At 39.0% G+C, this 15,588-nt stretch overlaps 1 protein-coding gene across 1 annotated transcript in view; it reads right to left on the bottom strand.

Moving 5' to 3' along the window:
- ndst2a (N-deacetylase/N-sulfotransferase (heparan glucosaminyl) 2a) overlaps positions 1-15,588 on the bottom strand; it is a 197,457-nt gene that overhangs the window by 100,084 nt on the left and 81,785 nt on the right. Inside the window, exon 3 of the mRNA XM_056470651.1 lies at positions 14,821-14,855. The gene's annotated coding sequence lies outside the window, so the exon portion shown is untranslated. The remainder of the gene's footprint in view (positions 1-14,820; positions 14,856-15,588) is intronic.

Below are 15,588 nucleotides of genomic sequence, written 5' to 3' on the forward strand. Positions count from 1 at the left end.
CTCTCCCTCTGGCCGTCTATTCTCTCCATTACCTCCTTCCTTTTCTCTCCGACCTCGCAAGCATTCTGCTTCTCTCGTTCTCCAACTGCTTCATTACTTCGCTAGTCCTTCTGGTGGAAACGGATCCTGAACATTCTTGTACGCGATTAAGCTGCAGGCACTCATTACAGACGGCTCTCGGCTTTCCAGCACAGCAGAGCGATCACTCAACCTCACATATCCGCTCTGTTTCACTCTCACTCCCTACATGCTCCATATGCTGCTCACACAAAGTAAAGTGTGAGTGAAGGAAAGTCAAGGAGGAAACGCAGCCATATCATTCCTGCTAAACTTTAGACTGATCTGAAGTCACAACAGCCATCTGTTGGGATCCCTTCACACTGAACAGAGCAGAGAAAAACTAAACTTTTTTTTTAGCCATCATATCTTTGTATAATTCCAATGGAAGACGTCTATTTTAAGTCATGCAGTTCTGTTTGATAAGTCCCGGTCTACTTGGAAAGCCAAAAAAACATGTAGAGAACACAAACTCCAAACACTGAAGACATTCTAGACTGACGTGCTGCTGAAATTCCTCCCCCTCTGAGCTTGATGTGGAGGAAAGGGAGTTTGCTGGTGTTTGGTTACCCCCGCTGTGAGCAGCTGCTGGAGTGACAAGGTAAGGTAAAGCTGTGCTGTTGGTGTACAGTTGCAATTGTAAAGCTGGTAGAAATATGGAGTTGGTGCTGGTGTTAGGATGAGGCAATGGAAAAAAACACAGCCTCAAATTGCAGTGGCTTTAGAATCACATCTCAGGATCAGATCAGGTTACTCTGAATGAGGGGGGGGGGGGGGGGGCAAAGTCAATGATTGCTGGTCCCTCTTTAAATGACTCAGCAGTTCCCATCATCACTGGGTGACTGTTGGTATCACACCACATGCACACCTCTGTGCACATCATTTGAATTTATTGGTCTCTTCAATAAAACAGTGGAATATTTAAATATGCTTGAGTAAAATTACTATTCAAAAGGCTGGTTTTGAAAGAAAATTCTGAATTTATTTGATTCAAAACATAGTATGCTGTGAAACGTTTTTTTTTTTAATTGTCAATTATATTAACTTTCTATAAATTTTATCTTTCATTTTCTAAAATGCTGATTGGGTGCTCCAAAGACTAAAATAATTCACCGGCAGAGCAATTAAATTTCATAGAATAATATGTGCTATGACAACAGACACGGTTGTGCATTTAAAAATCCCCTATTATGCATTATAAAAGGTCATATTTTGGTTTTGAGAGTCTCCAACAACAGGCTGATATGCATGCAAGGTCAAAGAACACTTTCATTGTCTTATAATATGCATTTCTTTTTACTTAATTATCCCAACGAATCCTGTTTGATTAGTTCAGCGATTGTTCACCCAAGTAGTAGTCAGAGCACAAAGTTTATGTGTGAGCCCAATACAGGATTGCATTAATGCAGTACTGTTATGGCTAGTTTCCACTGACTGGTACAGTACGGTACGGGTCGGGTCACCTTTATCAGGCTTGTGTTTCCACTACCAAGGGTTCCCTTATGGTGGGCGTGGTGTATGACAAAAAAAAGTTTCAGTCGACGTCATTCTCGCTGGAGAAAATGTCTACAGTAAAGCTGTACAGGTCGCTCACATATCATATGAGAAGCACTTCTCACAAAACAGATGCTTTATACACATAAATACCTCTGTATAAATGTTTATTACTAACTTGTCTATGAACTTGAGTTGATTATAACTGCAGATCAATGACAGTGCGAAACAGCCTACTGTAACGTCTGAATAAATGCAACGTATATGAACGCATACAGAACCTTACAGTCTCCGATATGTTATCAATTACAGTAAAACTACACATAGCATACATTTAGTTCGCATTTAGGTTCAAAAACAGCACAAAAATATAGCCCACAGTCAGTGTAAACCTCTTATCTGTGTCTGTAATCTTCAGCAGCACATGTAGCCTCTTTTAGACAGTAATTCCATCATTCCCAGTTCATATTAGTCCAAAAGGTGATAATAACAATAATAATAATAATAATAATAATAATAATAATAGTTAAACATGGCATTTTGTTCATGTTTGCTGAAAAATTATGTGCTCCTTTTTTTCTGGCTTCTCCTTTGCTTTTTTGTGCTTCACTCTCGCATTTGTCAGTGTCTGACAGGATCGGGTTTCAAAAGCATGTCAATAATCAAGCGCATGTTTTTATCATCAGCTCAAGAAGTTTGTTATTTCAGATATAGACGCGTGGCAAGCGCAAGAAAAAAGCAAAACCACTCGTGCTTCAGACTGGCTCGTAAGGGGCACATGGAAAATCTGCTCTTTTTGGCTTTGTGGTTGTTCATCAAGACGACGACAAGGTTTGTTTGAGCCTGAGTCGACATACATATTATTTGTATATGTAATTCCGCTGTAATCTCTCGCCTGTGTATTTTAAACATGGCGGGTTTTTTGTTTTCATTCTGGCTTGCTGCATAAGCGAATGACATATCTCTGTAAACCAATAGTGTTTAGCTATTCTTGTGTTTTGGTACCCTTTCGAAAGGGTGCCGAAAAAGTGGTACGGTTCGGTACACCTTTCGACAGTGGAAATGGCCATAAAAGCGTACCAAACCGAAACGTATCGTACTACTCATTTGAAACAGGCCATTAAACACCAGCATATTCCCCCATTCTTAACCCTAACCCCAAGTAACAACAACGACACACATTCAGTATTAATCCACACAGTGGCAAAAGTTGAACTTTTTTGGAAATTGACCACACCTTGCGCGTGAGGAACAGCTAACGGTGGCCATAGCGCAAAAAAAAAGTAAAAAAATAAAAATAAAAACAGCAGAAAAATTGCAAACACAAAACGCATTTAAATCGGTAAAGGAAGAAGGGCACATTGCATTTTCAACGTGGTTTTGGACGTGATATGTGAATAATTTCATAAAGACTTAATCTGAGAGATACAGTACAAGCACTGATCTATAACAGATATACGATTACAAGCCGGGCGGAGTGATTACAAGTTACACATACTTCGCAAACTACAGAAAATGAGGCAACTATTTTAATCACACTTTATGTTGTGTAGGAAGGAGAAACACTTACAGGATCTGGAGGAAGAAGAAACTGCTCCATACAAATTGTGTAACAGTTACTGACAAAGTCCCATACATTAAGAGTCTTGCTGATCCTTGCTTTAACAACAAACAGCCGGTGAATCCCGTGCTGCAGGTTAGGTTATTGCATTAATTATCAGAAAAATTACAGGAACAAACACAGCACATGGTTGGCTATACTGTGGTGTTGTTGTGAAAATCAACTTTAACTCTTCATTCCCACAGTCGCATGTCTGGCCATCTCTCAGTGTTAGTAATCTTATCCCATAAGCGTCATCGCGTCATAATCAATCCCATGATACATCGCACTCCGCTAGTATCTGAAGGGAAAGGGGCGTTCACATTTTATACGATAGTTTACCCGATCCGATAGTTCATTTCTGGTATTGTTTCATGCCGACGTAGATATAAACTGGCAAAAGATCCGGACAAACGACGAATAATTTAAACGACTCTGAGTTGAATCTTTTATTTAAAACAAACAAACAAAAAAAAAAAATATTTTTACACAAGGTGCATTTTAAGATTTAACCCTCAGCTGGATGTTTTCATTTACTTAGATCTGTGTTGCACACTGCATGAAGGGTAATGTTCAAAAACCCACAATAGGGGCTCTTAAAATGAGATCCACCAAGTTTGAATGTGTGAAAACATAAATGAGCTTGTTAACATAAATGAGGCATGTTCTCTGCTGTCTGTTTTAAAGCATCTAGCCTTAACATTTTAACACATGCAACATTTCACACTGCAAATGTCTGCCATCAAAATCTCTTAAACGGGTTCACAAGCCCATGATAAAGTGGATCTAACCACACTTCTCAATAGCAAGTGTGAAGCGTTCTTTTACCCAGGGTTAAAAGAGGTGTTCAGAGTGACAATAACCCATGGTTAAGTGCAGTGTGAAAAGCCCTCTTATCCGTTTACCACAAAATTTAGAACATGTGGATGAGTACACTTTCATCCACTGTATTTACATTCACAAAACAAGCCAAGAAGTATAAAAAAAAATTTCTGAAGCTGAATTGTGTGTGCACAAACGCTGTAAACTGCCATATTTTATAAGATTCTAAGATTTGTCATCGGCAGCTGACTTCACAGCCCAAACATCAGCATCAGTAGCTCAAAAATGTCAGTAGGAGATCCGTCAGAATCTGTGCCATTGCATGTTGTCAGTTTACAGTACCTGCAAATGCACCTTTTTTTGATGATTCTGCATCCGAGTCGATGATACAATTTTGTGCTTTTTCTGAGACAAGAAAGCTTTGGTGTTTAAGAAATATCAACTCCGCCTCGGTCTGTCTTGAAGTGCCTACTCAGGCTGGATACATGTCCACAGTATCGGTGTGAGCGAATGTTTACATGCAATAAAATATTAGGCTATTGGGCAAAAAAAATTGTAACAGAGTAACGTATTTACATTACATTACACATATAAGCATAAAACATAATCAGCTAAAGAACAGTCATGCAAGTGAACTCACTGTTTGGCAAACTACAGCTTCAACTAAAAGAAAAAGTCAAGAACAAATTAAACAAGTAAATCTGTGAAAATCTGAGCTGCTTATCACTGTTTTGAAATGTGTAAATCTGAAACAGTGCTGGATACTGGATGAAGTTTATTGGATGTCTTCTTTCCCAGAGCCAGTGTTCACACATGCTCACTCAGAGCACCTGGAAACATGCCATCTCAGCCTTTCAGCAGCACGCAATCAACGACACTGAGTGCACACACAACACACGAGCATGCACATCACCCCCTGATTTTTCTACCTATAACACAAGAAGAGTCAAATGCTGTTTTTCCCCAGGTCTGCTGCATGCAGCAAATCCCAATTCCCACACAAACAAACTCCAAAACATGTGCATGCACATACACACACAAACTGACTAAGACAGATTCAGCTCACACACCATGTCTGGGCTTTGCCAACGGCCTCTTCCTGTCTCTGCTGTGATAGCTGAGGGAGAGCTGTGCAGTGGGCGACACTGACAAATGTCCAGCTTCAACCTCACAGAGTGAGAAAGAAGAGAGAAAGAGAGAGAGAGAGAGAGAGAGAGAGAGACGAATGACAGTTTCTTCTCCGTCAAGGCCATCTGCACTGCAGCAACCCTTGAGGCCTTGGTTCAGATGACTTCTTTTTCTTCCCCCTCATTCTTTCTTCATCACTGCTCTTAATTCTCAAGCAAGCCAAGTACAAATTACCCCCTCGTGCACAGTCACCAGTAATGACAGCAGCAGGGAAAGCGATATGAATTCAGTCTGGTGATGAGGTCTCAGTTCAGGTCAGCCGGCCAGCTGTCCGTCAGGCAATAGCCATCATGACGGGTAACTGTTAGCCTGGCGCTGGAGAAGTCAGTGCGGCTGGACCTGTAGGGCTCCATTAGTGCAAAGCTAATGAGACAGAACCTCAGCGGGCGGGGGCGCGCTCATTACAGCAGGATCACGGGAATGTGCGGGACAGGGAGTTGGTGTATGCGAGTGTGTGACTTATGGCCAAGAGGTGTGATGGAATTTGTTGAAAGGTACAGCTTCAGGGCTCTATTTCCATCAGAAAGGGGAATAAAAGTATAGATTGAATTTTAAATGCATTTCTTGAACATCTGCAGGAAGTGTTGCCTAAAGCAATCTGATTTACACAGAATGCGAGAAAACTATGCAAAGAAATACTGGAATAAAGTCTTGGAGCACAGTGTAAGTGCTGTGTGCATATTGTGAAGAAAAAGCAAGTGGTGCTTGTACATGTGAAACTCGCTGACATGATGTCAAGGGGTTCTGGGTGGTTGCCAGGGTGTTGCTACTAGAGTTGGCTAAAATTCAGAATTTAAGCTCTGGCCCCTTTCCAATTCACGAATTAGAATATGAAATTTATTGGCAATTTATTGTGATTGTACCAACTGCTAAAGCGCAAGGTTGACAGAGAAAATTACATACACATATAAAGGTTGTTGTTTCCATTTAAGTAAGCAAATACTTTAGTCTATGATTGGATCTTTAATGCAAAAAGTAATACATTTCTGGCTCGTTATGAGCTTGGCAAGAATTCCTTTAACTCTAGATGATGCAGTGTGTAGCTTTTCATTTCACGAAAAACTAAATATTCAGGCTTAAATTGTGTTATAAACCGCTTCATTTTCAGACATGAACTGACCACCAATTGACCTTAACCACACTGAAGGTCTGTGCTAGTAGACGCCAGAGTGGGAGAGAGTGGGGGTGCTTCCATAATCAATACATGGTTGAAGTCAGAATTATTAGCCCCACCCCCCCCCCCCCCCCCCCATTTGAATTTCTTTTTCTTTTTTAAATACTTCCCAAATGATGTTTAACAGAGCAAGGAAATTTTCATAGTATGTCTGATAATATGTTTTCTTCTGGAGAAAGTCTTATTTGTTTTATTTTGGCTAGGATAAAAGCAGTTTTCAAATTTTTATGAACCATTTTAAGGTCAAAATTATTAGCCCCTTTAAGCTCATTTTTTTCCTCGATAGTCTGCAGAACAAACCATCGTTATACAATAACCTAATTACCCTAACCTGCCTAGTTAACCCAATTAACCTAGTTAAGCCTTTAAATGTCACTTTAAGCTGTATAGAAGTGTCTTGAAAAATATCTAGTAAAATATTATTTACTGTCATCATGGCAAAGATAAAATAAATCAGTTATTAGAAATGCGTTATTAAAACTAAGTTCAGAAAATGTGTTGAAAAAAATCTTCTCTCAGTTAAACAGAAATTGGGGAAAAAATAAACAGGGGCTAATAATTCAGGGGGCTAATAATTCTGACTTCAACTGTACATCTTCAGTCAAAAATGAATGCATTCTTGTTAGAAATAAACTGGTTGTCAAGAAACACAATGTAATAAAAGCTGAAGAGGGTCACTGAGGGGAACCAAAAGCCTACACAAGTGCATCTCAAAGACATGCAACAGTGAATTGGTGGTCAATTTAGGTGTAATAATGAAGCCTTTTTTTTAGGGATGCCCCGATCAGGTTTTTTTGCCCTCGAGTCCGAGTCATTTGATTTTGAGTATCTGCCGATACCAATACCCAAACCGATACTTCTATAACACATTAAAAAAATAAAGAAGAGCGAAGAAACAGATCCAGGATGGTCCTTATTTTTTATTTAATTCACCTTATTTTAACATTCAACCACTCTGTTAACAAACAGAGCAGTTCTGTGAGGTAGCCTGAACAATCAAGTAATAAATAACATCAGTTCTTCACTTTTGCACTTTAGTACAACAGTACATATAAATAAACGAATATAAAAACAAACAACACCTCAACTTAAAACACCTGGCAGGCAATCCCAAGTCTACATATCTCACAGTTTGCTATGGCAATGTTGTCATCATCAACTTTATAATACCTCCAGACCGCAGACATACTCGTGCTTTCTGTTTCAAGCTGCTTCAGTGTTCTTCTTTGCCGGCATTTAACCAATAGTGTCTGTAACAAAGTGATGTTAAACCGCACACGTTGCTGTTTCTGTGTGAAGTCAAGAAAGAGGTCTAACTCTGTGCCACTTCATAACTATTGATGTGTTAAAAAATAATGAGAACATTAGAGGTGTGAACCTACACTGGCCTCACAATTCGGTTACGATTATCGTGCCATTGATTCGGTTTGATTCAATATCTTGGTGCATTGACAGTGCTTTCCATACACAATGTTATATTTTACTTCACAGCACAACAGTTCTTGTATTAAATGTAAAATTTTTAAATACATTTTCTGTGTATTTGTAATACAGTATTGTCCTTTAATACAAGCAGTCAGATATATAAACTGTACCTTTAATTATATCTGCTCAAAGAAAACTTATTGTTTTTGAATGCATCTAACAAAACTCAACAACATAAGCATTTAAAGCAAATAAACAAATGTAAATATTATCCCACTTGCTTTATGTGCGTTATCAAGCGAGTTGTTAAATGCCTATGATTGGTCGAGCGCTCAACAGAAAGTGCTGCGATTGGCCCTTACACGCTGGCACTGTTCACCGATGAGTGACACTGATAATCGTCACAGCTGATGCATGATAGACACGGTGGAGAAAACTCACTTTGCAGACATGCGACCATGTCTCGATCCACAACTATTTCTGTAACAGCCGAGAGGAGAGGAAACGTCATGCTAGTAGGTAAAAGGGGCCACAGTGAGAGAAAGAAAAGGAGTTTACTTTCATTTTCTCAATCGAAGTGAAATATGGGCTTCTGCTGTACTTGAGTGTCCAGCAAACACACGCAGTCAATTGTGCAGAGTTTATGCGTTTTAATTACTCACGGTCTCCTCCCTCACCATAGTATTCTGATGCGACATGGCACATATGAGATAAATTATGTCAGTACATAGTAACCGGTTATGATCAATTACTAAGACGATACTGAATTGTCCGCGTCTGCTTACATATATTTGAGTCCTAATCAGGAGGTAACGTCTGATTCCGATCGAGTCTGAAACCACGTGATCGGGCCCGATTTCCGATCACATGATCGGATCTGGACATCCCTACGTTTTTCACACTTTGAGCCAGAATTTTTGCATTGACATTCTGGAATATGAACAGAGATACAAAACAAATAAAAAAACACTGCATCATTTACAGTTAAAAATAATTGTTACATATAGTATTTTTTCTTATTATTAAGTCAATGGCTACAGTCAACTGCCATATCTTCTGAATTCAACAGAAGAAAAATCAAAAATAAAAATCACATAGAATTAAAACAATTTGAGGGTGAAAAAAATATTTAGTTTAGTAAACTACCCCTTTTTTAAATGCAGTTATATTACATTCATTCAACTAAAGCTCACGAATGAGTATACTACGCTAACGACTTACTAAAATGGCATAAGAACGACTTGATTAATATGACCTGTCACTTGTGTGAACCCAGTTTGACCTAACCCAGGTTTCCAACTCTCCCAAGATCCACAAGAGCACAGCCAGCCATAACACAGCCCTGAAAGGCTGATCAACGAAATGGACACCACCTGCTTAAATACAACAGGACTGAAAAGCCAAAGCACTGTAGTCCCTTCTTTCCATGGCCAATGCAGGCAGGCAGACGTCCAACTTGTCAAAACTACACAGTGCCTTGACCTACACTTAAACAAAATAAACATGGCCAACCTGCTCTATTAAACCACAGCTGAGTGATGTCAGCTCTGGCACATGCTGTGTGATGTAATACACCACGTTGATAACCACACCAACGGAAAAGACAGAGCTGCTCTGGCCGTAAGGGACCGCGACAGACTGCGCTTTAGCCTGCCTCTCGTTTTGGATTCCATACAAAAAAGCCATTACCAAAGGAGCCATTTAACAACATCAATTAATCAATCAGAGCATGCAGGAAATGAATTTGGCGAGCGCCTCATCAAGGAGTGCAAGTTTTGATGCAGAATGTCTCATATTTCAGAACTGTGGTGGGGTGAAGATAAAACAACAACAACAACAACACAGTAAGAGGAAAGGTCTCATTTGGATGATGTCCCGGCTTCTAAAAATCTCACTTCATTAGCAAAAGTGTGCTGAAAAAACTAGCAGGCAAACTTCGACACCAAAGTACAACTATGGCAGCGTATAAAACGGAAAAGGACACAAACAGCTGTTTTCTACAAGACGCACTGATTAGTGTATTTATATATTTCAGAACAAATCTTGGATGAGAGATTGCCGGGTCAATGTGGGGCTGATTGTGTGCATGCAGATTATCGTGGCTGATTAGCAGCAGGGCCTTATGTTGGTTTAAGACGACAGCAGACCAATACTGATGACAGGAAGTGCCCATCAATAACCAGACACAGCGTCTCATGTTCAGTTTTGCTCCATCTGTCTCAAACCAGCCTTCGGTTTAGCTTATTTCCCCCCTCATCCACCCCACACATATCCTCAGGTTGCCCGTCTGTATGGGGCAGTAGTCTGTGTCCCCTCAGGACAGGTTAGGAAAAGCAACAGCACAGTGGCTTTCAAGCTTCAAACTCTCAGCGAAGCCCTGATCAATCGGATCAATGGAGGTGATCAGCGTTATGAGCTCTGATCAGCCCGTGTGGGAAACCGGCTAATCCAGTTAAGCCATTAGCAAGCTGGGACAGATGAGTCCATCGGGCATTGAGCCCATCTATGAGGTCTGCTTATTAGCACACTGCCATATGGAGACAATAGAAGTACACAGTCATGAATGACAAAGTATTAAAATCTCAATATGGACGGCATGTTCTATGTCTCTGTATAAAAAAAGGTGTGATTTCTACTATGCAGCGTGAAGAATGTGTGGTGCTGGTGAGTTTATTAATGTATCCCACCTCACCACAGAGCAACTTTACCAGCATTTTTTTTGTCTGAAGGCTGATTTATACTTTTGCCTGGTGCTGCACCGTGGACCTCCGCTGACTGCACGTGCACCTCCGCTGACTGCACGTGCACCTCACAAAAAGAAAGAAGTTTTTATACTTGACGTGTTCGCCGTTGTTATATTCTTTGAAACGACAGGGAGTGGTCAAAAAATACCCACCGTAAAGTCAGACAGATAAAAAGAGAAGTGGGAAGATTCCGGAACTACGTCATATCATTAATATCATTCAAGATTTTTAAAATAATTATTTTTATTATAATTTTTACAGCAAACTTTGATGCATCACTTGCTTTTGTTCATATCTCGAACAGTTCTACCTATTAAAGTTAAATATCAATGACAACCGAACATGGGTTACTCTACAAATATATTTCTATTATGTCAAGAATAAAAGCCAAAAAAAAGTACATTTACTAAAATATACTGACTGTTTTATAGATTTAGCCCACTTAACAATACACACATTACTGTCTGACTAGTTTGTCCTCTACTTATATGCTAAAAAAGCAATAATGGTCCACCCATTCCTGATCATTATCACCAATAAAGCCTAGAAAAACACCAGTATATCAGTATATTGTAAACCGATAAGTTCAAATATTCTTTTCTAGTTATCAAAAAAAGTTATTTTGTTACTTTATTTTAGTTTTGTGACTATTAAATAGCATTAAATTCAAAACTGTTATATATACATCAGTGTAAACCTATTCTGTAATTGTTTATTAAAGCCACATGGGTCTCTACTTTTGCCATGGCTTCTCTTTTTGGTTTTAACAAACTTATTCCTTAAGTTTTTCTAAACTTTTGAACAAAAACGTTCCTCTTTTCCCACTGCTGTTGCAATTTCTAGCCAATAATTATTGGCCATCTGGTTATCTCTATGACCATGCATGGACGATCATATGCATATCTGTACAATCGCACCCGTTTCAGACAATATCTCTTCAAAGTTCTATACTCAACTCAAATCAAATGCAGCGCCACACAAACTTTTCGCTCGAGTCTTAAAAAATGTTGTGCGCTCTGCCAGCTTAAATCATGTCGCACGCACCCAAAGCAAAAACTCCGCGATGACATCACATTCACTGCGTGCACTCAAGCGAATTAGCAATTGTGTAGAGTATAAACCAGGCTTAAGAAATTCCACCTAAAAATACCCCACAGATTATTTACAATACCAAGCTGCTCACAGCCATTTTTTGAGTGTATGAAAAAAAGCTTTTTGAATCTTTTTAAATGCAAATGAGCTGCTGCTCCCCACCTCCACTTTCACATCAAGGTGAAGCCTTTACATCCAGCATCTTAGATTATCTTAAGATAAAACCACTGCTTCGTTTTATCAGGTCTAATGCGCTCACATGATAATGCAGTTCTTCATTAACATGGATGTTTATTATCTGCATGAAACTTTAAGACATGTCAGTGTAAACTCTTGATATGCTGTTTTATAAGCACACATCTGAGCCACACAGAAGGAAAGCCAGCTGTTAGACGATGCACACCATGTGCATGTTAAACTAAAGCTCTCTTTAGTGACATCTTATTAAACTTAAACTGTTAAATACACACAAGGATATGTCAAAAACAAAGTTTACAAATACTGTTGGTTTTCTCTGTGAACAGAATGGAAATAAATTGTTTAGAATCATGTATAAAGCTACTGCTGTCTTTGGAGAAAAAAAATAAGAAAACCACTCACTACTCTTTAAATCAATAACAATAGTTGAAAAGGACATATTATCAGCAGAAAGTCACTGATTAAATTTAATTATTTAACATGGGGTTCAATTACTTAAATACAACTTAACCATTAAACAGATTTCAGAAAAAAATTTAATTATTTGATCCAGAAAAATAGGGTATATGCAGAAGCATGCAGAAGGACTTTTAATTTGTCAACCTGGGTCAAACTCTTCCGGTGAACTGTATGCCGCTACAAAATTTGCGCATTTAAGGTCTGTTTTCTTTAAAAATCAATGATCTTCACTGCCTAAATGAAAAACACTATAAAGTGCATCTCAGAAAGTACAAAAAGCACTGCTTTAAATAAAAATTTTCTGCGCTGTCTTTAAAATATGAAATTTATTTTACTCCAGTGTTTTCAATGGCGTTTCTGCACTCGCCTGCTGATTCTGGCGGGCGTGTGCATGTAAACGGCTTTTCATCTCGGTTTATGCTTCAACAACTAAATGAATGCTTAAGTCTATTTAACTGATTATATTTTAATTAATTTACAACATCGATGCTGTAAAAGAAACAGTATAAAATTGAAAAAGTCACATAAACCATTCACTGCAAATTTATCAGTTTGGAAAGAAACACTAGCTCTGCATATAACCTATAAAACTGAATAAAAAATGAAGACAAACATGCATTACAATTACTTAAAAATACAATTTAATCATTAAACGGATTTCAGGACAAAATAAATGTAAATAACTGCATCCAGAAAAGTCAAATTGGGGGAAAATTAAAAGCTGAAATTAAATTAAAATAAGCTGAATTAAAAATAATTTTAATAGGATCTTAGCGGATGACTGCGCAAGTTGTAGAAGATGTGAAGTATAGGGCCGGAGGCCATGAGGAGGGGGGTGGGTGAGACTCAGCCTGGGTAAACACAAAGACAGTGTGCCCCTGTGCTGGAGGTCACCCTTCAGCCTTTGACTGAGCATGTGGATCAAGCTACATTAAAAGCACCACAGCTTGTGTTACAGAAATCCATTTGCAGCTCCGCAATTACCAGCCGCAGCCTTCAACCTGTGCTCACACTTGCCGCACATCTGGGAGGCCTTTTAATACACAAAATCTTCACGTTGCTAGCGTGCGAGCTAGGAAGTGAGCGAGGGACAGATGAAGGAAAAATACAGGTCTTCTGGCTGAGTAAATCACATTAATCATCAGTCCTGATGTTGTTTTTCCTGCTGCAACATTTCATTTGCTTCATATTTAGATGCTCTTCACAGATGAATCTCTGCTGGTGTTCACGTAGGCTGCCAATGGCAGAGAGGGCATTAAACAGCTCTGCCCGAACCTACCATAAATTACACAGCCACATTAGAAGCAAATGCAGAGAGAGAGGGAGAGAGAGAGAGAGAGGGGGGGGGGGGGGAGGGAGAAACTAGTGCTAGTAAACCAGAAGAAATATGTTAAACATATGATTATTTTTTTTTACAAATGTGCCGTCCCTCAGATCCTCTTCTGTTAAGAAACAGACTGGCAGACGGAGACAACAGACATCCTCAGCGGGGTTAGAGAGGTGTCAGATTGTAGCTGGATGAGGACGAGAAGTGAAAGTGTGGAGAAAAGAGGAGGGGCTGAGGAGAATAATATTTGGTCATCATAACACTGTTTCAACATATGAGCGGAAGCATTTAAAAAAAATCCTCCATCAACGCTGAGCCTCTATTACACTGCAGACGCTTTCAACTCTGACTACAGAGACAAGACGTTGCCTGAACAGAGGAAACCACCTCAAAGCGGCAAAAAAAGGAAGACGTGATATTTCCCATTCAGCCTGGGAGCGATCGGAGATGGAGAGAAGAGTTTATGTTGCTAGCGCATGAAGATATCAAAGGGACCAGAGTTTATGCTGCTATAGCATGAACGCATCAAACGTTCCCAGGGTGCACCTTTGATATAGATGGCTGCTCCCCTCCCTTACATTTAGCCCCCCCTCCCAACACCTCAGCAATTTACTGTGTGTCTGTTATACACTGAGCTTTACAATATTCAACACAAACTAATCACTGTTAAAAAAATAGACATTAAATCTTAGACAAACTGATCAACATTGCATAGCAGCACGTGCAGGATACAAGTATAAGTTATAAAGTGCAATTATAGAAAAACTATGGTGATATTTACAGAAGGATGGTACTATAAACATTATATACAGGTTGTATTAACTATGATCAGAGATTTACAATAGATGAATGTATGTACAGGTTTCTACTAATAATCAGAATTATGCAGATATGAACATAATTACAAATGTATATGTTATATAACAGTAAGAATAACAATGAGAGTCAAATTAACTTACCACTATTAACTTATCAGCTTCATTTCATAATGGGAGTTCACACATAACATGTACTGAAGTAAAATAATGGAAATATATGTATTGCCTATAGTGTTTTTTTTGTGTGTATATAATGTCAAACCTAATCAAGTGTTTTATGAATCAAAATTAACTATTAATGAAACGACATCAAATTGAATCAAGCTTATTTAAAGTTTAAAGACAGAAAAAGCTAATACTATGAATCTGATCATGCTCGGTTGAGTCACATGGTCATAAGTATACAGTATCTAACAGCTTACCGTATTGGAGGGAGTCTATCAGCAGAGCCAAAGACCTGCACAGAGAGAGAGACAGAGAGAGAGAGAGAGAGAGATCATTACAGATGCAGCTCAAAGCTCCACAAATTGAGCTCCTGCTGTTCAGGTCTACATCAGCGTAGCCTGCCTTCATCCAGTGTTCCTCAGACCATATGAAGAGGATAAAAGACACTAAATTACTCTTTAAGCACAAATAAACCTCTGACCTTGAGCATATGCCTTTTAAAGATCTAGCCTTAGGATGTCTATAACGTTTTAAGGGGTGGTCCGGAATGTAATTTTAAGGCTTGGTTGTTTATATAAGATGCAAAGCTCATGTTCTACTTGAAGGAAATCACGTAATTTTTTCATAAATCTCACTTTGATTATTTACAGCTACTCAGCTAACATGAAAACAACTGAATATTTCCTAGTTCCTCTGAAAGGCCCGCCCTCAAGTGACTCTGATTGGTCATGTGTCATATGTGCTGTGATTCGTGGATCGGCTCCATGTCACGCCTGTACAAGCACGCACGTTTTGTGTAAACAGTCAGTCAACCTCATGATCGCTCTCTAAAATAACATCTGACAACTGTCTGTAACGAGTGAAAATGGGGTGCGGCTCCTTTAAGAGAGATCGCCATTGAGCGAGTCTATGTGTGTGTGTGTGAATTGTCTGTAGATGCGTATAACACGAAAAAATGCATGTGCACGGGACCAATGTTTCTTTTTCTCTGATGCTCGGATTAAGTTATTGTTCTGTAATATACA

The sequence above is a fragment of the Danio aesculapii genome, chromosome 13, assembly GCF_903798145.1.
Source record: "Danio aesculapii chromosome 13, fDanAes4.1, whole genome shotgun sequence".
Taxonomy (NCBI): domain Eukaryota; kingdom Metazoa; phylum Chordata; class Actinopteri; order Cypriniformes; family Danionidae; genus Danio; species Danio aesculapii.